The 22,470-nt window shown below is 46.2% G+C and overlaps 1 protein-coding gene across 2 annotated transcripts in view; it reads left to right on the forward strand.

Moving 5' to 3' along the window:
* Positions 1-22,470, forward strand: part of UBE2O (ubiquitin conjugating enzyme E2 O) — a 65,059-nt gene that overhangs the window by 19,782 nt on the left and 22,807 nt on the right. The gene's annotated exons all lie outside the window — the stretch shown is intronic.

Genomic DNA, 22,470 nt, shown 5'->3' on the forward strand with positions numbered 1-22,470 from the left:
GCCGGAGCCCAGCAGGTCGAGGCTGCGGTGGCCGGGAGCGGCCCCTGCACTCCAGTCTGGGCAACAGAGTGAGACTCCAACTCAAAAAAAAAATAAATAAATAAATAAATAAATAGTAGCTTTCTGTACAACTGCTCTGCACTTCACCAGTCACACCTGTGGCTCCAGACAAACCTGGATTTAGATTCTGACCTTTCTCTTTATTTGCTCTGTGGTAACTCATGGCCGGTTTGGTGTGTCTTGTCCCTCAGTGCTGTGCCAGGCACTTCACGTCCCTTCTCTCCTCTCAAGTGTTGCCCTTTGTGCCAAATAATTGTTGGATCCAGTTTTAGTGCCACTTCAGGGAGAGACTGACTCTGCTGTGTAGGAGATGGTGTGGGAATCCATGATTCCTGGGTGGGAGCTCCCGAGCCCCTCTCCTGGTGCAGGGTTTTCTCTGTAGCCAAAGGTTGCCTGCCACTGGTGGGGGTAGGACGACTTACAGAGGTATTTGAATCCAAAGACCCTTGTGAGGGTGGAGGAAAGGTTTTTAAAAACAACTTAAGTGAAAAAGTATTCCAAGAAATATCCCAAGTGTCTTTTTTTTTTTAGTCCCCTTCCCTTCTCCCCCTACCCCCCAGCCCTTTTCTCTCCCCAAGTGTCTTTCAACTCCTTTCCACCCCTGGTATTTTGCCCTAGTCAGAGTTGCTCTCTTGGTATTAGAGTTCAGGCTGAGGCTACCCCTGAGCTCCTTGCAGAAGCCAAGGCACAACTCTAAAAGGGCCCTCCACAAATGCAAACCATGGCCATATGAATTAGGTTCTGTTTCCTTTCTTCAGGATAAGGAGTTATCCTAATTAATGCTTGGAATTCCCGTTTCTTTCATGTGATTCCAATGAGATATTTCTGAGATGACAGCTCATGGTAGGATTATTGACTAGGTTTTTTTGTTTTTTTTTTTGAGTTGGAGTCTCACTCTGTCACCCAGACTGGAGTGCAATGGCCGCTCCCGGCCACCGCAGCCTCGACCTGCTGGGCTCCGGGGATCCTTCCGCCTCAGTCTTCCGAGTAGCCGGAATTACAGGCACGCGCTACCACGCCCGGCTGATTTTTTGATTTATTGTAGAGATGAGGTCTCGCTGCCCAGGCGGGTCTCGAAGCCGCAGGCTCAGGCAATCCACTCACCTTGGCCTCCCAAAGTGCTGGGATTACAGGCTGAGCCACCAAGCCCGGCCTTGACTATGTTTTTTACAGTTTCCAGGAAGACATAAGTGCCTAGTGATTCCCAAGGTTAGAGTGTGTTTCCTACACGTTGAGGTTTCCATCCTCTCTGTCTCTCCTGTAGACCCTTACACCTCACATTTTCTTCTTCTGGTACATCAGAGTAGGAGGATGTTTTCAGCTATTGAGTGCTAAGTGCAGATGGGGTCCTCACCTGAGTCCTGAGATTTTATGGTTTCTGTGTCTGTCTACATCTTTAGTGGTGGTACTGGAAGGATCCTGGGGTGACTTGGTTGAACACTTATAGTCAAGGAATTAAGGCCCAGAAAGACGAAGTGGTTGAAATTAAGGTTGATGGAAGACACAGAGACTTCTTTCTCAGGAAACAAATGTCCATAGATGGACACACCCATTCATCTTCAGGGAGTGCTGGTTTTGCTGAAACAGCACTAAACTGGATCCAACTCAATAGCTTGGCATGAAGGGTAACACAATAGAGAGAGGAAAGAAGGGAAATGATATGCCTGGCACAACCTTGAGGGACAAGACATACCTACTTCTCTAAGAGTAGAGGATGTTACTAGTGCCTGTTTAGTTTCCTGGTGATGAGTTACAGTTGAGACAGGTTTTAGAATTTGACTGGGCGCAGGCTTACACCTATAAACCTAGCTCTTTGGAAGGCTTAGTCAGGAGGATTGCTTGAGCCCGGGAGTTCAAGACCAGCCTAGGCAACATAGCAAGACTTCATCTCTACAAAAAATAAAAAAATTAACCGGGTATGGTGGCGCATGCCTGTAGTCCCAGCTACTCGGGAGGCTAAGGCAGAAGGATCACCTGAGCTGCCCAGGAGGTTGAGGCTGCAGTAAGCTGTAATTGTGTCTGGGTGACAGAGTGAGACCTGGACTCAAAAAAGAAAGAAAGAAATAGAATCAATAATACTGATATTTACAGGGAACACTGTGACTTAGGAGTCTTACTTAATAAAACTCCTTACTAAAGACCATAGAACCAGGCAGAGTCACCAATTGCAACTCAATCTGGCTTGAGTTTATTGAGATAATTCACATACCATAAAATCTACCCTTTTAAAGTGTACAATTTAGGTTGTTTTTAGTACATTCAAAGAGTTGTGTGATCACCACACTACTATCTAATTTTAGGACATTCTCATCACCCCAAAAATAAACCCCATACCCATTAGCAGTTACACCCTATGCTCCCCTCCCTCCACCCTCTCCCAACTTCTAGAACCGTGTCTGTCTCTAAAGGTTTGCCTTTTCTGGACATTTCATATATATGGACACATAGAAAACATGGCCCTTGTTTCTGGCTTCTTTCACTTAGCATAATATTTTTAAGGTTCATCCATGTTGTAGTTCTTCCATGTATCAGCACTTCTTTCCTTTTTATTGTTGAATAACATTCCATTTTATGGATATATTACATTGTGTTTATTCATTTATCAGTGATGAACATTTGGGTTGTTTCCACTTTTTGGCTATTCTGAATAATGTTGCTATGAACATTTGTGTATATGTTTTTGTGTGAACATTTATTTTTCAATTCTCTTGGGTATTATATCCAGAAGAGGGATTGTTGAGTCATTTGGTAAATCTGTGTTTAACCTTTTGAACAGCTGAGCTCGGTGGCTCAGCCTGTAATCCCATGCCTTGGGAGGCTGAGGTGAGTGAATTGCCTGAGCCCGCGGGTTCGAGACCCACCTGGGCAAGTTGGAGAGACCCCATCTCTACAATATATTTAAAAAAATCAGCCGGGCATGGTAGCGCATGCCTGTAATTCAGGCTACTCGGGAGGCTGAGGCGGAAGGATCGCTGGAGCCCAGCAGGTCGAGGCTGCGGTGGCCGAGAGTGGCCACTGCACTCCAGTCTGGGCAACAGAGTGAGACTCCAACTCAAAAAAAAAAACCTTTTGAACAGCCAAATTGCCTTCTAGAATGTACCATTTTACATGCCCACCAGCAATTTCTCCAATTTCTCCACATCCTCACGAACACTTGTGATTGTCAGTTGTTTTGTTTATAGCCATTTGTATAACTTCTTTGGAGAATTGTCTGTTGAAGTAAATCCTGCACAATTTTTTAATTGTGTTATCTAGCTTGCTTATTACACCCTGCATTTTGATCTTCTCTCTGTCCTGTGGCATCTGGCAGGTGGGCCACTTCTTATGGCATGTGCCTGTCAGTCATTGGCTTTGTGCCAGCTGTCTTGCATTACGTTGGGACTTAACCCCCTTTTCTATTTAAATATGTCCTAGAGGATTTAAGACTCCTAGAAACTGAAAGGGCTGAAAGTCCTAAATCTTTCCAGGAACAGAGTTCTAATTGTTTTAAATCTGGGACTGCACAATCACCCTAGGATGAGAAAGGGTTGCTAAACAGATCTTCTTGGACAGTGGGCAAGTTTTCAAATATTTACCAGTCACATGAACCATACATGTACATATGCATTTTTCAAAGCAGATACCATGTGGTATATTTCTTTTGAGTCTCTTGCATTGTATGATTGTAATACTTTTTATGCAGTAGTATGATGAAATATTTGTTGTTTGACAAGAATGTCCTTTCTATAGCTGCTTGGCAGGTTTAAGACATGGTTGTGCTGAAATGTGCAAGAGGGTACTTTGCGCTAGGAGGCCCTGAGCTTTTTGAGAGGATCTTCCCTGCTGGTGGCTCACAGATCCTCCATCCTTAAGCAGTGTGGCTGTCTGCTGAGGGGCACATGTGCTGCTATTTATGTTTGGTGACTTTTTCAGTGATTGTTTTTAGTTTAGCATTTGAGAATCTAATTTAATTTTGTAAGTGTGTAAAGTGTTGATTACCCACGCTTGCTGCTGACACTTAACAGTGAATCTCTTCTACCTGGAGTCCAAATTTGTCCTGGATCAGTTCTGCTATTGTTGAAATCACAGCAACTAATAGAATTTAAAATTTCTTTGACATTTGAAATAAAAACCATTGACTGAAGCAGGTAGGAGGCCCTTTCGGGTGTTTGGATGAGTTTCTGATGGAGTTATGCCTGTTTTTGTTTTTTTTCCTCCCCACTATTTCAAATCTCAGAATAACAGCACTGGGAGAACCCACCAAAGGTGAATTAGTCTTTACATTGAGTAGGTAAATATCTGAACTAAGGATTTCTAATTTTTTATTTTGTGGTTCCCTGTTTTTGTTGACTTACTATCACTTCTCCTTCATCTCCAAGTATGTCCTATGATTGTATGTAAGTACTTTGCAAAATTAAGATAGAAAAAAATCTTTGGTTGGCATACTTCAGGTAAACATGGTAGGTTGAACACATTCATTTATATCCACTTCCCTCAGAAACCCTACAAAAATAATAGCAAAAGAATTTTTAAAATGTATAAACCTGGCCGGGCTTGGTGGCTCTGCCTATAATCCCAGCACTTTTGGATGCTGAGGCAAGTGGATTGCCTGAGCCCACAGGTTCAAGATTAGCCCAGGCAACTTGATGAGATCTTGTTTCTAAAATAAATAAAAAATTAGCTGGGTGTGTTAGTGCATGCCTGTAGTTTCCGCTACTTGCAAGGCTGAGGCGGAAGGATCGCTGGAGCCCAGCAGGTCGACGCTGGAATGGCTGTGAGCGTGCCACTGCACTCCAGCCAGGGCCACAGAGTGAGACTCCAACTCAAAAAAAACCCCAAAAGCCGGGCTGGGTGGCTCAGTCTGTAATCCCGCGCCTTTGGGAGGCTGAGATGAGTGGATTGCCTGAGCCCGTGGGTTCGAGACCCGCTTGGGCAGCGAGACCTCATCTCTACAATAAATCAAAAAATCAGCCGGGCGTGGTAGTGCATGCTTGTAATTCCAGCTACTTGGAAGGCTGAGCGGAAGGATCGCCGGAGCCCAGCAGGTGGAGGCTGCGGTGGCTGGGAGCGGCCACTGCACTCCAGTCTGGGCAACAGTGTGAGACTCCAACTCCAAAAAAAAAAAACCCAAAAAACAAATTGTATAAACCCACGGCAGCGTAGTGTCTTACACCTGTAATTCCAGCACTTTGGGAGGCTAAGAAAGGAAGACTGCATGAGCCCAGGAGTTTGAGATCAGCCTAGGCAACATAGTGAGACCTCATCTCTACAAAAAAAAAAAATCAGAGTATTAGCTGGGTGGGGTGGCACTTGCCTGTAGTCCCAGCTACTTGGGAGGCTAAGGTGGAAGGATTGCCTGAGCCCAGGAAGTTGAGGCTGTGTTGAGCTGGGACCATGCCACTGCTCTCCAGCCTGGGTGACAGAGTGAGACCTGGACCCCCAAAAACAAAAAAGTATAAATCCACAAGGACAAAGAATGGGAGAGAACAGCAACAGACAAAAGGTTTCAGGCAGGGTGTACCTGTAATCCCTGCACCTCGGGAGTCCGAGTTGTGAGGATTGTTTGAGCCCAGGACTTGAGGACCAGTCTGGGCAACACAGTGAGGCCTCCATTTCCATTAAAACAATTTTTTTTCATATCTTTGGAAGTTGGAAGGTGAATGGAAGATGAGCAGAGGAAACAGAAATGTTGCCTGTGGAGAAATACACCAAGAAAAAAGCACTTTAGAAAGCCTTAGGAATTAGAGGCGCCTGGTAGCATTTAAGGTGGGAGTGCAGTTTGGGCCTAAAAACGGAGGGATTAGTTGGAGAATCTGTATAGGGAGAAACTAAACTCCCCAGTCACTTCTCTGATTTTGCAAACCTGAGAATACTCATACCCTATGCCCAAGAATCAGTGAGTAGAGGTTTATGTTCAGAATTGAGGTACCTCGGGCATAGCAAGGAGCAGGGTATCGCTGGGCTGAAAGAGGAAATTCATGAATGTCTGCACACTAAAAGAGCAAATCCCAGAGTGCTGACACCAGACATGAAGTATGCCATTGGAGGATTCCTCTCTGGGAAAAGTGAGCATGTCAGAGACAAGACCTGCTATTCTTAGCATTTGGTGGTCCTTCACAGCAAAAACTGGCTTTCTATCCCAGCTAATAGGGTCTTTACCAGTCCAGAGCCTAACTCATGTTCACAAAGCTTCCATCTTTTTATTGCCTTGACTTAAAAAAAAAACGTTTTTATATTTTGAAGTAAATATAGATTCACAGGAAGTTGCAAAAATAGAGAGGTCCCTTCATCCTTCATGCAGTTTCCCCATAGATACCTCTTACATAATCATAGACAGCATCAACACCAGGGACTTGACATTGTATTTGTACAGTTCTTTGCCCTTTTATCACATGTAGATACATGTAATTACCACAGAAATCAAGAAATAGAACTGTCTCATCACCACAAAGATCTCCTGTTGCCTCACTTTTTTTGAGTCTGAGTCTTACTCTGTCACCCAAGGTGGAGTGCAGTGACACGCTTACAGCCACCATAGCCTCGACCTGCTGGGCTCAGGCTATCCTTGAGTAGCTGGAACTACTGGTAAGAGCCACCATACCCAGCTAATTTTTTTATTTATTGAAGAGATGAGGCCTTAGAGACAAGGCCTCACCATGTTGCCCAGGCTGGTCTCGAACCCCTGGACTCAGGCAATCTTCTCGCCTCTGCCTCCCAGCACTGGGATTACAGGCTTGAGCCACCGCACCCGGTTGTCTCAATTTTATTTTATTTTTTGAGTTGCAGTCTCACTCTTGTCACCCAGGCTGGAGTACAGCAGTATGCTCACGGCCACTGCAACCTCGACCTGCTGGGCTCTGGCAATCCTTCTGCCTCAGCCTTCCAAGTAGCTGAAACTACAGATGCACGCCACCATGCCTGGCTAGTTTTTTTTGTGATTTATTGTAGAGACGAGGTCTCACCAAGTTCCAGGTTGGTCTTGAGCCTCCAGGCTCAGGCAATCCTCTCTCTTCGGCCTCCTAAAGTGCTGGGATTACAGGCTGAAACTCCCTCAATTTTAAATAGGGATGGACAGCCAAGGATCACTGGATATATTCAGAAAGCTTCCAACCTGAAAGACAGAGGCCAGAAAAAGTAGAGCAAAACATACCTCAGAGGAATCAGAGTTGACTGTACAATAGCAGAATATCTCAAAGCACATAGTGAAATACTAAAAAATAAGAACCAATATTTTATTCATGAAATAAAAACAGGATACTATAAAAATCAGAATAAGAAAGAGTTCTTGTAAATTAAAACCATTATTTTTTTCTTTAAAGAGTTGACAACCACTTGTATACCTAATGTGAATTGTACCCCACATAGTTAAAATAAAAAATAAAAATAAAGAATTGACCGAGGTTCCCAGGAAATAGAATAAAAACATCTGACACTGGCCGGGCTCGGTGGCTCAGCCTGTAATCCCAGCACTTTGGGAGGCCGAGGCAGGAGGATTGCCTGAGCCTGCGGGTTCAAGATCTGCCCGGGCAACTTGGCAAGACCTCATCTCTACAATAAATAAAAAAAAAAAACTAGCCAGGTATGGTAGTGCGCGCCTACAGTTCCAGCTACTTGGAAGTCTGAGGCAGAAGGATCGCCAGAGCCCAGCAGGTTGAGGCTGCGGTGACTGGGAGCATGCCACTGCACTCAGACTCCAACTCAAAAAAAAAAAAAAAAATCTGACATCTAGGGAGTCTATAAAGAAAGAAAGGGAAAATGAAGAACAGAAGTGTATCAAAAAAATTAAGACTGTTTCCAGAATTGACAGTCATTAGGTTCCAAAATGATGAATGGAAAACATCCTAACTGTGACATATTGTGTAATTCCAGAACACTGGGGATAAAGTTTCAAAGAGTGAAAACAGGTCATATGCTAAAGATAGGGAATGAAGATGGATTGGGTTTTTCAAGCTCATGGGAAGCCAGAAGACAATGGAGTGGATTTCCTGTTTCAGTAATATGGTAGATTGAGCTAAATGGAACCGTTCCTACCACAATCACTTAGAAATGCTATATAAAGTATAACAGTAAGAAAATTTTAAATATAATACTGAACTTATAAGAAAGAAAAGGGATAACAGAGAACCAAAATCAAAGCAGGAACTTCAAGTCAGAACAGAGTAAGCAGTTCCCTGGACCCTAAAATAAGTGCTAATAATAAAAGAGTTTGGATTTTAATGAGTGGACTTGAAATGGAAATCCCCTCAAAAGGCCAGTCCCAAGTTAAAGGGATACAAGAAAATCTACCAGTGGACCAGAGACATGGCAAGGGAGCTTATCACTGCTTCACACTTGGGGTGCTGTTGGAGGAGGTTGTCTGTGAGTATTGAAACATCTGAGTTTGAAGTCTGTGTTTATAATGCTCACATTGGCCGGGCTCGGTGGCTCAGCCTGTAATCCCATGCTTTGGGAGGCTGAGGTGAGTGGATTGCCTGAGCCCGTGGGTTCGAGACCCACCTGGGCAACTTGGCGAGACGTCATCTCTACAATAAAATCAAAAAATTAGCTGGGCGTGGTAGCGCATGCCTGTAGTTCCAGCTACTTGGAAGGCTGAGGCGGAAGGATCGCCGGAGCCCGGCAGGTTGAGGCACTCTAGTCTGGGTGACAGAGTGAGACTCCAACTCAAAAAAATAATAATAATAATCTCACATTGCTGGAATCCCCAAGCTAGCACCACTCGGCAGGCCAGTGATGCCCCTGAAGCTCCTTGCAAAAGCAGTGGTGAAACTTTTCTAGAGTGACCCTTTCCTTGTACAGGCTGCTTGGAATCCTATGGTCCCCACAGATGGCGAGCTCTTTCTAGGAAATTGCCAAACATGTAGAAGAAATTATGAGTTAGTGGTCATAACAGACAGGAAGGTTCCTAACACAAGAACTTCAGGTAATAAAAGAGATTATAATAGAAATGTTTAAAGTGATTGAAGGGCTAAAAGAAGGAATAGAAAGGAAAGAGTAAGACAATTTTTTTTTTTTTTGAGTTGGAGTCTCACTCTGTCGCCCAGACTGGAGTGCAGTGGCCGCTTCTGGCCACCGCAGCCTCGACCTGCTGGGCTCCAGCGATCCTTCTGCCTCAGCCTTCCAAGTAGCTGGAATTATAGGCATGCGCTACCACGCCCAGCTGATTTTTTGACTTATTGTAGAGATGAGGTCTCGCTGCCCAGGCGGGTCTCAAACCCACGGGCTTAGGCAATCCACTCACCTCAGCCTCCCAAAGGCGCGGGATTACAGGCTGAGCCACCGAGCCCGGTATAAGACAATATATTTTAAAGGGGATATTTTTAAGAGAACCAGATAAGATCTCTAGAATGAAAACTCTAATCATTGAGTTAAAAACCCAATGGAAATGTTAAATAGCATAAACCCTCAGAGAAGTATATGAACTGGAAAATAGATCTGAAGAAGTTAACTAGGATTCCATACAGAGAGATAAAAGAGATGATATATGAGGAAGAAAAGTTATAAACATGGCGAATAGTACAAGAAGGCCCAATGAGTGTTTAATGGGAGTTCCCAAAGGAAAAAATAGCATCTTAAAAGCAGCCTGAGAGAAAAAGTCATATCACCCCCAAGGTTCAGCAATGAAACTCAGCAGATATCGAAGGAGTAGTAGTAGTGGAGGCCACAATGGAATAAAATCAGCATACTAAGGAAAATCAGTTGTTGGCTTAGTTTTCGGAAACCAGTTTAAAGTATCATCCAATAATGAGAATAAAGACATTTTTACAGAGAGAAAAATGTTTATTCACTAACAGACCTTCAGCGTACTTTAGGAAGGAAACTAGACTTAGGAAACTGGAGAGGTGCAAAAAGGTTTGATGTGAAAGATATTGAAAAGTGTGGGTAAATCTAAGTAAGCATTCACTTATAAAATGGTAATCGTCACTGATCTGGGGAAGATTGAAACCCAAAATCCTGACAATAAATGGAAATGAGAGAGGTGGTGATTTGAATGAATACATTCTAAGATCTTTGAACTGTTTGGGAGGCGTGGGAGAGATGATTAGCTTTAGCCTTTCTGAGTCAGGTAGACGTTCAAATTTTAAGGGTAACCACTAAAGGAATAGAAATAGAATTTAAAGCTTTCAAACTCATAGAAGGGAAAAAATTGGAATTTAAAAACCAGGTCGATTGGACTCGGTGGCTCAGCCTGTAATCCCAGCACTTTGGGAGGTCAAGGCGAGTGGATTGCCTGAGCCCGCAGGTTCATGACCAGCCTGGGCAACTTGGCAAGACCTCGTCTCTACAATAAATTTTTAAAAATAGCCAGGCATGGTATTGTGCGCCTGTAGTTCTAGCTACTTGGAAGACTGAGGCGGAAGGATCACTGGAGCCCAGCAGGTCGATGCTGGGGTGACCTTGAGTGTGCCACTGCACTCCATCCTGGGTGGAGTGAGACTCCAATGCAAAAATAAAATAAATAAATAAAAATCAGGTAATTTGTCTAGCAGAAAGAGAGCAAAGAAAAAGTATGGTAGCTGGAAAACCCTAAAGATAATACAAATAAATCTACATGAATCACAATGAGGCCAGGCTCAGTGGCTCAGCCTGTAATCCTGCGCTTTGGGAGGCCGAGGTGAGTGAATTGCCTGAGCCCACGGGTTCGAGACCCACCCGGGCAACTTGGCAAGACCTCATCTCTACAATAAATCAAAAAAATTAGCCGAGCGTGGTAGCGTGCGCCTGTAGTTCCAGCTACTCGGAAGGCTGAGGCGGAAGGATCGCCGGAGCCCAGCAGGTCGAGGCTGCAGTGGCCGGAGCGGCCACTACACTCCAGTCTGAGTGATAGAGTGAGACTCCAACTCAAAAAAAAAAAAAATGAATATAAACAGATTAAGTATACCAGTTAGCAGGTTATCAAACTGGAAGACAACAGCAAATCTCTCAACATCTGGGGAAATTCCATATCCAGCCAAATTTCTAGTGGAGTGTAATAGAAAAGAGTTCTTTGTAGGCATGCAAGGACTGAAGAAAAAACGCACCTCTCATGAACTCTTTCTTGGGGGAAGTGTGGGAAGAGTTCTTCACCGAATCCAGGGAGTTTTTCTGGGATTCAGGAAACAAGGGACTCGACACAGTTGAGTGGCAAAGTAAAGTCTAGGTTAAAGAGGCAGGGTGGAAAAGACAAAACCAAAAGACATCTGATACCTCATGTGTAGATAATTTGATGATGTTTAGAAAAGTTATGGATGAGTATTTGACACAAGTACCAATATGTACGTAGATTGTATGAGGACATAGTATTCACAGAACACCATTTGGTTAAGCTGTGAGCTGTAATTTCTCTATCATAGCACATTTATATTTTTCAGTTTATGCAATGGAACTATTGGAAAGATGAAATAAAAGCAAAGGGTTTTGTGTAACAGGGTAAGAGTTAGGTTGTCAACGACTCAAACAGGAAGTCAACAGATAATGTCTATAGTTAATTAGGAATTAGAGGTGCAAGCAGTATGAGCCACATGGATTATTTAAAATTTTTTAGTAGCCACATTTTAAAAGTCAAAAGAAACAAGTGAAATTAATTGTAGTATGTTTTATTTAACCTAGTATATATCCAGGATATCATTTCAACATGTAATGAATATAAAAAATATTAATGAGGTTGTTTGCATTCTTCATTAAATCTTGGAAACCCTATTTTCTTAACTGCTGGATTTCCTGTCCCAAAAGACTTTTTTTTTTTGAGTTGGAGTCTCACTCTGTCACTCAGACTGGAGTGCAGTGGCCACTGCCGGCCACTGCAGCCTCAACCTGCTAGGCTCCGGCGATCCTTCCGCCTCAGCCTTCCAAGTAGCTGGAACTACAGGCGTGTGCTACCACGCCCGGCTAATTTTTTTTATTTATTGCAGAGATGAGGTCTTGCCAAGTTGCCCAGGCGGGTCTCGAACCCTCTGGCTCAGGCAATTCACTCACCTCGGCCTCCCAAAGCACAGGATTACAGGCTGAGCCACTAAGCCTGGCCCCAAAAGACTTTCATAGATCTTCTGTTATACCAGTCCCCACACTTTGTAGTCAGCCCCTGGTTAAATAAAAAATGTTTTTACCTATACAAAGATGCCTTAGACTGGTGTATGTGTTGTGTCCATAGCATCTAGGCTGTATTCAGGACCACTAGAAATACTGGTACATCTCCTGGCTTTGCAGGTGTAAAGTTGAGCTTACAGTGTTAAGAATAATGACTGGGTATTAATATTTAAAAGTCTGTTTTTCATTTTAAAGATGTGGCGTACGATTCAGGGTTAGGTGCATAAGTGGTCATGGTACAGGTAAAGTTTGGGCCTCCTCTTGGTCCCCACTCCACCTGGTTTGAAATTGGTACCCCGCCTCTCTCCCCTGGCAAAGTCCCACTACTGCCAATCTCTTTCTTACAGTATTATGATAAGTATTCAGGGTCCGCTTATGAGTGAGTACATGTAGTACTCAGATTTTTGTTTCTGTGATAGATCACTGAATATTATAGACTCTAAATCCATCCAAGTTGCTGCAAAGCCCATAATTTTGTTTTTCCTTATGGCTGTATAATATTCCATAGTATATATGTACCACATTTTCTTTATCCAGTCCACTTTCAATGAGCAGTATGGTTGGTTCCATGTTTTTGTTATTGTGAATAATACTGCAGTAAACATGAGTGTGCAGGTATGTTTTTCATAGTGATTTGAGTTCCTCCTGATATATTCCGAGAAGGGGATTGCTGGGTCGTATGGAAGGTTGATTTTTAGGTCTCTTATAAGTCACCACACTGCTTTCCACAGAGGTTATATTAGTTTACACTCCCACCAACAGTGTAGAAGTGTTCCTTTTTCCCTGCATCCTCTCCAGCATCTGTTGTTTTTTTGTTATTGATAAAGGCCATCCTGACTGGAGTTAGGTAGTATCTTAGTGTGGTTTTAATTTTGGATTTCTTTGATGATTAGTAAAGTTGAGCTTTTTTAAAATATAGAATGCTTCACAAATTTGAGTGTCATCCTTGTGCAGGGGCCATGTTAATCTTCTCTGTTTTGTTCCAATTTTATTATATGTGCTGCCAAAGAGAGCACAAGTCAGTTTGTTAAACAGTTGAAATCCCTGGAACTCAACCCCCAGATTTGACTCAATGGAGAACTATAAAGTTTTGTGGGGTTTTTTTAGGGTGCCAACGCTGTTTTGTGGGGTTTTTTTGTTTGTTTGTTTTTGAGTTGGAGTCTCACTCTATCGCCCATGCTGGAGTGCAGTGGCATGCTCATGGCCACTGCAGCTTTAGGTGATCCTTCTGCCTCAGCCTTCCAAGTAGCTGGAACTACAGGCATGTGCTACCACGTCTGGCTTATTTTTTGATTTATTGTAGAGACAAGGTCTCACCAAGTTGCCCAGCCTGGTCTTGAATTCCCATGCTCAGGCAATCCTCTCACCTCAGCCTCCCAAAGTGCTGGGACTACAGGCTGAGCCACCATGCCTGGCCTGTTTTGTGTTTTAAAGCTATTGACAATCCCTACCCCTCTCCATTTTTTTATTACCCTAGTTTTTATATAATTCCCTTGAAGATTGGGAAAGTCTGGGTCTACTTGGTAGTTGTACACATACATATATGGGCGTGCACACACACACAGCTCCTTTTCCTTGTTACTCTTCCCACTTCTTACCACTTCCAAAAAAAAGACCCAATTTCATAAAAGCTCACCACTGTGTAGGTTGCTATAAAGCTAGGAGTGAAGGAAGTGTGTTGGGGTGACCATGAGCAAGGTAAGGCGCTCAGGTGCCTCCTCGTCCTCTAGCCTACTGATTGTTCTCACTTCCACCCCTCCAAGACCCTGAGAAGGCCCAGGCCTGTGACCCTGAGCACATCACCATATGCAATGCCTGCACCATGGACACTGATCAGAATTGTCACGTTAGACCAATAGACTACCAGTGGTGGGTTTTGGGAGCTGAGCCACTGGGCCTGGATATTAACCATAGACAGAATGGAATGCAAATACTTAGGAGCCTGCTGTGTGTGGGCACTGTACCTGCCATCTGAGTCTTAGAGATGTGGTATGACCCTGCCTCCGAGCAGCTAGCGGTCAAGTTGAGAGGTGGCTGCCAGCAGGAGATCTTTCGCTGGGAGAGGCTGAGGCCATGGCGAAGCATAGGGCAGGAGCAGCAGCAGAGGCCCTTCAGCACCATCTGCTGCCGAGAGACGAAGTGGGACTTCCTTGTGTGGATGTACTCTGGGCTTACCCAGCCAAATGGTCTCCAGCTGCCGTTAGGAAAACCCAATCTGCTAGAAGTAGCAGGGTTTCTGGGCAAGAGCCTACCGGTATGGAGGGGCATATCCCCTCTCCTGTGCTCTGGTTCTTTTGTAGACACCATGCCGTAGGCTACCTCTATCAGTGACATCGCAGTCCTAAATCTTCAAACTCCCTCTGCAACTTCCTGTCTGACCTCCCCCCTTTTTTTTTTAATTTAGGAGACAGGGTCTTGTTTAGTTGTCCAGGCTAGAGTACAGTGGTATGATCATAGCTCATTGCAACCTTGAACTCTTGGGCTCAGGTAGTCTTCCCACTTCAGTCTTCCAAAGTACTGAGTTTACAAGATGAGCCATGGCACCCAGCTATGACCCCATTTTTAATTAGAAAGAGACCCTTCCTCAGCCCATATTCACCCCCTCACTGGCCTTGTCCTTTTCAGCCACAGCTCCTGAATGAACTCTACCTTCCAATTCCTATTTCTTGAATTGTCAGCTGTTCTCCAGGCCCTGGCAGTGAGGCTTCTGCCCACACCACCCACTGGTATCACTGAACCAAAGTCATCAGGGACACTGTTGTTCCCTGTGGTACCAGATCTCTTAGCAGCATTGGGCATTGCTGACCATTCATTTCTTAACACTTGTCCCCATTCCCATGCCTTTTCCTCCAGCTTTCCCTCAGGTGCATCCTTCTGTGTTTTAGGTACTTGCAGGGTGTGCAATGGTGAGGCCACCCTTGTGGGGTTCATATTCTAACCCCCATGGGTCAGACAGACCATAACAGATACAGGGACTGCAAAGTCAGGGAATGGTAAGTGCTATGGAGAATAAGGAGGAGTAGTTCCAGACAGGGTGGTCGGAGAAGGCTTTCTGAGGAGATGACATGTGAGCAAACAAAGACTTGGGTGCAGCCATCTGGGGAAATTTAAAAGCCACGACTGTTCCCTGTGGCAGCTCATACTTCCCGTAACCTGGTGGGCTTCGGTATGCAATGACAGCTTATACTGCCTGTCCTCCCATCCTGCTGGTGCTCTGCAAGGGCTGTCTCATGTTTCCTGTTCTTTCATTAGTATCTGTCACAGGGTCTGCCCAGCTAGTAGTTTTTCAGTTTGTTGAATGAGCGAGTGGATGACTGACTGAACTGATGGTCTACCGAAGATCAAGTGAGCAGCATGTAATAAACGAAAGGAAACAAGCCATTGGGAGTCCAGACTTTATTACAGGGCAGGCCCTGTGCCTGTTGAGCCTGGTGGAAGAGAGGTGAAGCTTGAGCTCAGCCTGGGAAGAGCTCCCCGTGTTCATTGAGGTCGTGCTTCTGCATATCATCTACCTGTTCAGGACAGGTCACACCAGGGCTGAGTAGAGTAACTCTGAAATAGTTGGGGAGCCTTTAAGGAGTGGTGGAAGTAGGGAAGACTATGAGAACTAACTTTTTTTTTTTTTTTTGAGTTGGAGTCTCACTCTGTCATCCAGACTGGAGTGCGGTGGCCGCTCCCAGCCACCGCAGCCTCGACCTGCTGGACGCTGGTGATCCTTCCGCCTCAGCCTTCCGAGTAGCCGGAATTACAGGCATGTGCTACCACTCCCGGCTAATTTTTTGATTTTATTGTAGAGAGGAGGTCTCGCCTGCCCAGGCAGGTCTCAAACCCGTGGGCTCAGACAATCCACTCACCTCAGCAAGAGCTAACGTTTTTAGCTTACTTAGCATGTAACGCACATGTCCCAGTGCTTCCCATGGCTTATCACACATAGAGGTCTCAAAACTATTCACCTGTAGCTTGGCTGCCTCTTAAAGGAAGGACACAGCAGAGCCCTTGAGGTGTCTTCATCTTCCCATCTTCCTCTAATTGGGATTTGTGGTCCTTGAGCACATGTGATACATATCCCTTGGAGATCGGAGGGATACTTCAGTCTTCAGATTCCTGGTCCAGCAACTTGTTGACTGCCTCCTGGGACCCAGGGACTGAGGGGACTAGAGCCAACTGGCATGGGAGAGATAGGAAGCACGTGGCAATTATTCCATAAAAGTCTACCATCCTGTTGGTCAACCAGGGGTGCCAGTGCATCGATGGAATGCATGAATGCATCTCAAGTGGTGTTGATTATTCCATTCTTGGAAGAATAGAAAACAGTCACTCAAATCATGTTCCTTGCTCTGATGGCTTTGACATGGGTAATTCTGGTGTTTTAGTGTCTGGAAGGTTGGTGACCATGTGGTTTCAGCCACCAGCTGGCTGACTCACTTCTTTCTGCGGTATTTTCCTTCAGTTGGCCTCAGCTTTAGGGAGCTTCGTGTAGCTGTAACAGTTTCCCATGTCCTGTCAGAGAATGAGCAAGGGCCTATTGGAAGGAGGCCCACAGTACCATTGAGTGTTTCTTCCCCACCTATTTTTCTAGATGGGTAGTAGTGAGCCCGTTCCAATTTCCCATCCCGTTACCAGGAACTCAGTCCAGATATGCACTGCTGCATATTTGTGTTTAATTTTGTTGGAAGTCTTGACTTAGAAAGCAGGCTACCTGATCTTGTCCTGACCTAATTCCAGTGATGTGAGGAACTGAGGAAAAGGGAAGACTCTACTGTCAAAGTTGGCACTGGGGAGTCTGGGAGGGTGAGTGACGAGGCCATCCCTACTGACTCAGCAGGGTCAGCCTATCTGTGGGGCTCTCTGTGGTCATGGATGCCGACAGTGTATATCAAGCCCCTTTTGAAGGCTGTCAGGACTAACACTGAGTGATGCAAGACCCCAGCTTGCGGTCCATCCCAGGGGTCTGTGTCTCTTCCTCCTTGGCTTCACATGCCTTTACCATGCTCCTGCTTCTTTGTGAAAAAGAAATATCTGTGGTCCCCCATCCCAGTTTGTCTTGGAAAGATGTAGTTATAGAATTATAGAGACATGGAGAACCAACATTGTTTTGACATAGTCATTCCAGGGTGGGTCATGAAACCTGCCGATGCCTCTGTGTGGATTTCTCCTTGCCTGCTTGTGGGGCTGCTCAGCTGCGTATCTGGGTAAAGGTGTGTGAGTCTGTACCACCTCTGGTCACTGGGATTGATCTGGAATCACACGTATTAGAAAAACAAAACCGTACAGAAAGTCAGCCTCTGTAGAAAGATCATTCTACTCCGCCACAGTGCCTGCTCCCAATTCAGTGAGAATCTGGCCCTGAAGAAAGAATTGGCCTTGGATGGGGCTCTCGGGTGTTATTTTTACTGTCTTTTCCTACCATATTTGCATTTTTAAAAATAACAGTGCTGAGTGAATTCTTTTCAGTGGTAGTCTGCCTAGGAAGGTAGGATGCATTTGCAGAATGTGGCTATTGATTAGCAGCTGATGCGCGGCATTTGGGAGTGTGGCACGAAGGGGGCTGTTGCTGTGCTGGGCAGGGGTGAGGCTCTGCATCACAAGCTGCCGCAGGAGTGGGGCAACAGCTCTCTGCTGCCCAAAGTTACATCATGCTTCTGTGGGTTCACAGTGGGGAGAGGCGAAATGTGGGGCAAAGGAGCTGGGGTCCTGAGGACCAAGGCTGAGGATTTGGGCTAGTCAGACTGTCCTGCCGGTGCTCTTTTTTGAACTTTGAGTTTTGCACATGATAGGCCACATTTTACTTACCAGCTCGCTCCCGTCCAGCGACCAACCTCTGATAGTCAGGTTCTTAGGCCACAGCATGGGCCCAGGAAGCTACCTTCCTGCCTGGGAGTCTTTAAGAAGGACCTTGTCCCCAGGTTCCCAAAGACACCTGCTGGCAGAATCTGCTCTTTGCCTCCTTGGCAGCAGCTGGGCTAGGTCAGGTCCTTCTCTCTCTGCCAGCTGGGGTCATGTGCTAGAAGGTGTCCCAGAGGCTGGGGCTTTGTTCTTGCCTTCTTGGGAACTGGCCCACACTGGAATCTGGACCACCTGAGCAAGGTGGGCCAAGACTGGGGCCGCATGGGTTTGGTGCCTGTTTATCTGTTCACAGGAGGGGTGTGTCAGGGCAGTTGAGGGAGTGGGTATCATTTGACTCTCACTTTGTTAATCATTTTGAGCCATCACACTTTTGCACTTTGATTTCAAGATTTCGTGTTTGTGTGTGTGTGTGTGTGTTGGAGTCTCACTCTGTCACCCAGACTGGAGTGCAGTGGCCGCTCCCGGCCCCCGCAGCCTCAACCTGCTGGGCTCTGGCGATCCTTCTGCCGCAGCCTTCCGAGTAGCTGGAACTCCGGGCGCACGCTACCATGCCCAGCTAATTTTTTTTGATTTATTGGAGAGATGAGGTCTCGCCATGTTGCCCAGGTGGGTCTCGAACCCGTGGGCTCAGGCAATTCACTCACCTCAGTCTCCCAAAGGCACGGGATTACAGACTGAGCCACCAAGCCTGGCTGATTTCAAGATTTCTATCTTTTAAGTTTTTAAAAATTAAGAATGAACATTCCTAAGTAGTCAGAGTTTATTTTGTTTTAGAAGAAAGGGAAATTGCTGGTTGAAGTTGAACTATTTTAGCCATTATTTTGCCAGTTATCAGACTCCTCTAGGGAATGTTAAGAAACAGACTCATGGCTTCATCCAGAGAGTCACTCAATGGACTTGGGGTAAAAGATTGGGAATCTATTTTCAGAGCTGATGAACAGCTGCCTTACAACCTATTCCGCCTTCCAAGGGACCTGTTGAGGCTGCTTTCATCTTTTGCTTTTTCAGTACTGCTAAATCGAATATCTAGACTTCCTTCAACTGTTGGTTTCTACCATTTGTCCTTCAAAGACCAGCACAGTGTGTGGTCAGCCAAAATACCACCTCAGAGTTGCTAGTTCCAAGGCATGGACCAGAAGTGGGTGTCCTATAGTTAAGTAAATTTTGATCTGTTACTCTCAGGAAATGTGTACCTCCTTCAGGCCATGATAAAATGAGTTTCTACGCGAGACATGAAGGCCCTCTGAGAGGCTCTGGACTCACAGAGGAAGGACATTTTATGCATAATTGTATAGAAAAAATCATCAGAGGGCCGAAGTCTCAGGTCTCTCATGCTGGTGTTTGTTCTCTGGTGTCTTTTCTCCTGGGGCACCACAGGGGCACTTCGAGGCAGTGTGGTACAGTGAAGCTGTCCTGGTTCCTGGGGTGGGACTGGGTGTTAGGCTCAGTCCAGGGCATCCTGACTCTGTGACCTCTCCTTGCACATTGTTTTCTGTCTTTGAAGAGAGGTTGAGACCTTCCCCCTGAAGTGGTTATAAGCACTGAATGGAGTCTGCGAAGCATCAGACGCTCACTCCTCTACCCTCCTCTACTCTCCCCTGGGCCTGAGATAACCCGTTTCCTGCACTTGGCCTGCGAAATGCTATTTCTTCCTGTAGTCGAAAGCCCTTTATAGTAGTCTCTGCCAAGTGGTGTCAGTGATAGCCTCTAAAGACCCAGCTCAATTCAGTCTCACATGAAGTCTGATGCAGTCTCCATCCATGTCTCCTCACCACTGGGGGTGAATGTGTCCACACCATATAAATCAGGGGGTGATTAATACTATGAGACATTCTGTGGATTTTCTTCAGATGGCTCTCCTGGCATACCTAAAATCCCCTTACTTTAATAATGCGTCTAAACTTAGATGTGCCTGTATGTTAGTTTTTGCATTGTGTTCTATTATTTGTAAAAGTGATCTGTGTTTGGCCTCTCCCGCTGAGCTGTTAGTTCCTTGGGAGAGAAACTGTTGGAGTTTTTCATCCAGCCTCATCCAGGCTCTTCCCTGGTGCTCCGGTCATGGGAACCTCCTCAGGCCATGCTGCTTGCTCAAGGATGTCCCTTCCTTTCAGCTGGCCTACTGTGGTGAATCTGTGGGAATTCACACTCCAGATGGACTGCTGCATGTGAAGAGCAAAGGTCTGACCCTGAGGCAGGGAGTGGTACTAGGCAGGTAGAAATTGGGACCCCTGGAGACATTGGGGCGGAGCAGGCTCTGGAGCTAGAAGGACCCAGAGCTCATCCAGCCTGGTGCTGCCCACCCTCATGAGTCATCTGGTGACCAAGGAGGTGGCATGACTCCCACCCTAGCGGCCCGTACTCTCTCTATTCCCTGCAGTGTGTGTTCTCTATGTGCCTGGCCACAGCCTCATCTCACTGCACCTGCAAAATTAGATTCTTCTCTCAGTCTCTGTGATTGTACTTTTTTAGTTAGTAAATATTTTAGTCCTTGCTCACTGTCCTGAGATGAGCTGCCTGTTGCTGGTGCACCTTGGGAGAAATGGAGTTGGAAGGGAGGGCAGTCAAGGCTCTTAGGACCTAAGGATCTAACCAAGAAGTGGCATCAACCCCTAGGAGCCATTTTAGTCAACCCGGAGTTGCCTGACCAGTTGGTGTCCTGGTGATACCAGCACTCCAGGATGGTATTCATTTCATCTGCCTTGAAATAGTAACTGCAGGAGTTTGAGAAGCAAGCAGAAGTTGCTGTGGGCTCAGGGAGGTTGTATTTCTCCCATTTGGGGCCCCTCATGGCTGAGAGCAGGTCCTGTCGTACTGTACTCAGGCACAGCCCAACCATAGCCGCTATTTATCCTCCTCTTCCTTGCTGCCTTTAAAATGCCAGTCAGAAGAGCCAGGATTGGGGAGATATACATCAGAATCGTTTGGGGAACATTTTCAAAATGCCTCTTTTAAGAATATCATTCCCAGCCGGGCTCGGTGGCTCAGCCTGTAATCCCGCGCCTTTGGGAGGCTGAGGTGAGTGGATTGCCTAAGCCCGCGGGTTCGAGACCCGCCTGGGCAGCGAGACCTCATCTCTACAATAAATCAAAAAATCAGCCGGGCGTGGTAGCGCATGCCTGTAATTCCAGCTACTTGGAAGGCTGAGGCAGAAGGATCGCCGGAGCCCCAGCAGGTTGAGGCTGCGGTGGCCGGAAGCGGCCACTGCACTCCAGTCTGGGTGACAGAGTGAAACTCCAACTCAAAAAAAAAAAGAATATCATTCTGGGGACTGTGATAGAACAGTGAGCCTGGAGCAGGTCCTTCCTCTGTTAGGAACTCCTGTTAGGAACTTCTGCTCTGTGAGGATGCATTAATGTGCACACAGATCACTTGGAAACCTTGTTAGCATGCCGATTCCCAGACAGCAGGTATTCTCAGGCATTGGGTCCCAAGAGTTTGCTTTTCCAATATGCTCAGGGAAGATGCTGGGCTGGCAGTCCAGGGACTACACTTTGAGTGGCAATATGGCTCTAAGTTGCCACTTAGAGAGGTAGCAAGGGCCACACTGGAGTGCCACACAGGTCAAACAAGGAAGGACAGGTTAGCAAAGAGTCCTGGCACCTGGGTGACCATGGGCAGGTAGGTCACTTCTCTCCAAGCTGCCCAACCAACCTCCTATGGCGTGAGAACAGGAATGGTACCTCCCTGGGGGAGGGGGGTTGTAAGGGTTGCAAGAGGTAGAGCCTGTTAATAGCGCCAGCTCCAGCAGGATGGGTTGGTGTGGTACCCTGGGTCATCATTCTGTGAACTAACTTGACATGAGACATGAGGGGATCTGGAGTGCCCTGTTGAGGAAGTGAGCTTGCTCGGTACCTGGATGGTTGTCCTGCCCCCTTCTTACTCCCAGGGATTCCTGGCAGCCCCAGGACAGCAGCTTGCCATGTGTGCAATGGAGCTGTGCAGGCTCATTGGTTAGGCAATGATAGCCCAGTCAGACCACACAGAAACAGAACATGAAATCATACTCTTCACTTTTGTACCTTTTATTCATACCTTTCAAGGAGGGGAGACCTTCTAAAGTTGCCCTTTTGTCCCCTCTCTTCAAACACGGATTCCTGGGCTATTCTTCTCTTTTTTAAGCCCAGGTAACAAGCCCAGAGCTAAGGCACACTATGCAGTGCTGTTTTCTTTCTCCGCTCTCTGCTCCTGCTACCAAATGCACATACTGCATATCAAACACCACAGCATCTGCAGAGACTGGCCCCACTGCCCAGGCCTCCCGCTGGCCTCTTGCCAGGCCCAGTTCCGCAGTCCTTCTCCCTCACTTAGCAGGCAGTTGGATTCAGTCCCCTTTCTCTGTCCCCTCGGGCGGGCGGGCTGTGCCTCCAGGCCATTCCAGCAAGCTGGCGAGCCACAGCTGCAGTTTCCCGGCAGTGATGCAGTGGTGCTGGTTGCCAGGCCCTGGCTGCAGGCCTCAAGTCTGTGGTATGCGATCAGAGAGAGGGGTCCTGGAGGAGGGAACTTTCCCTGGTAGCATTTCCT

The sequence above is a fragment of the Carlito syrichta genome, unplaced genomic scaffold, assembly GCF_000164805.1.
Source record: "Carlito syrichta isolate Samal-C Ts95f unplaced genomic scaffold, Tarsius_syrichta-2.0.1 Scaffold130825, whole genome shotgun sequence".
Lineage (NCBI taxonomy): Eukaryota > Metazoa > Chordata > Mammalia > Primates > Tarsiidae > Carlito > Carlito syrichta.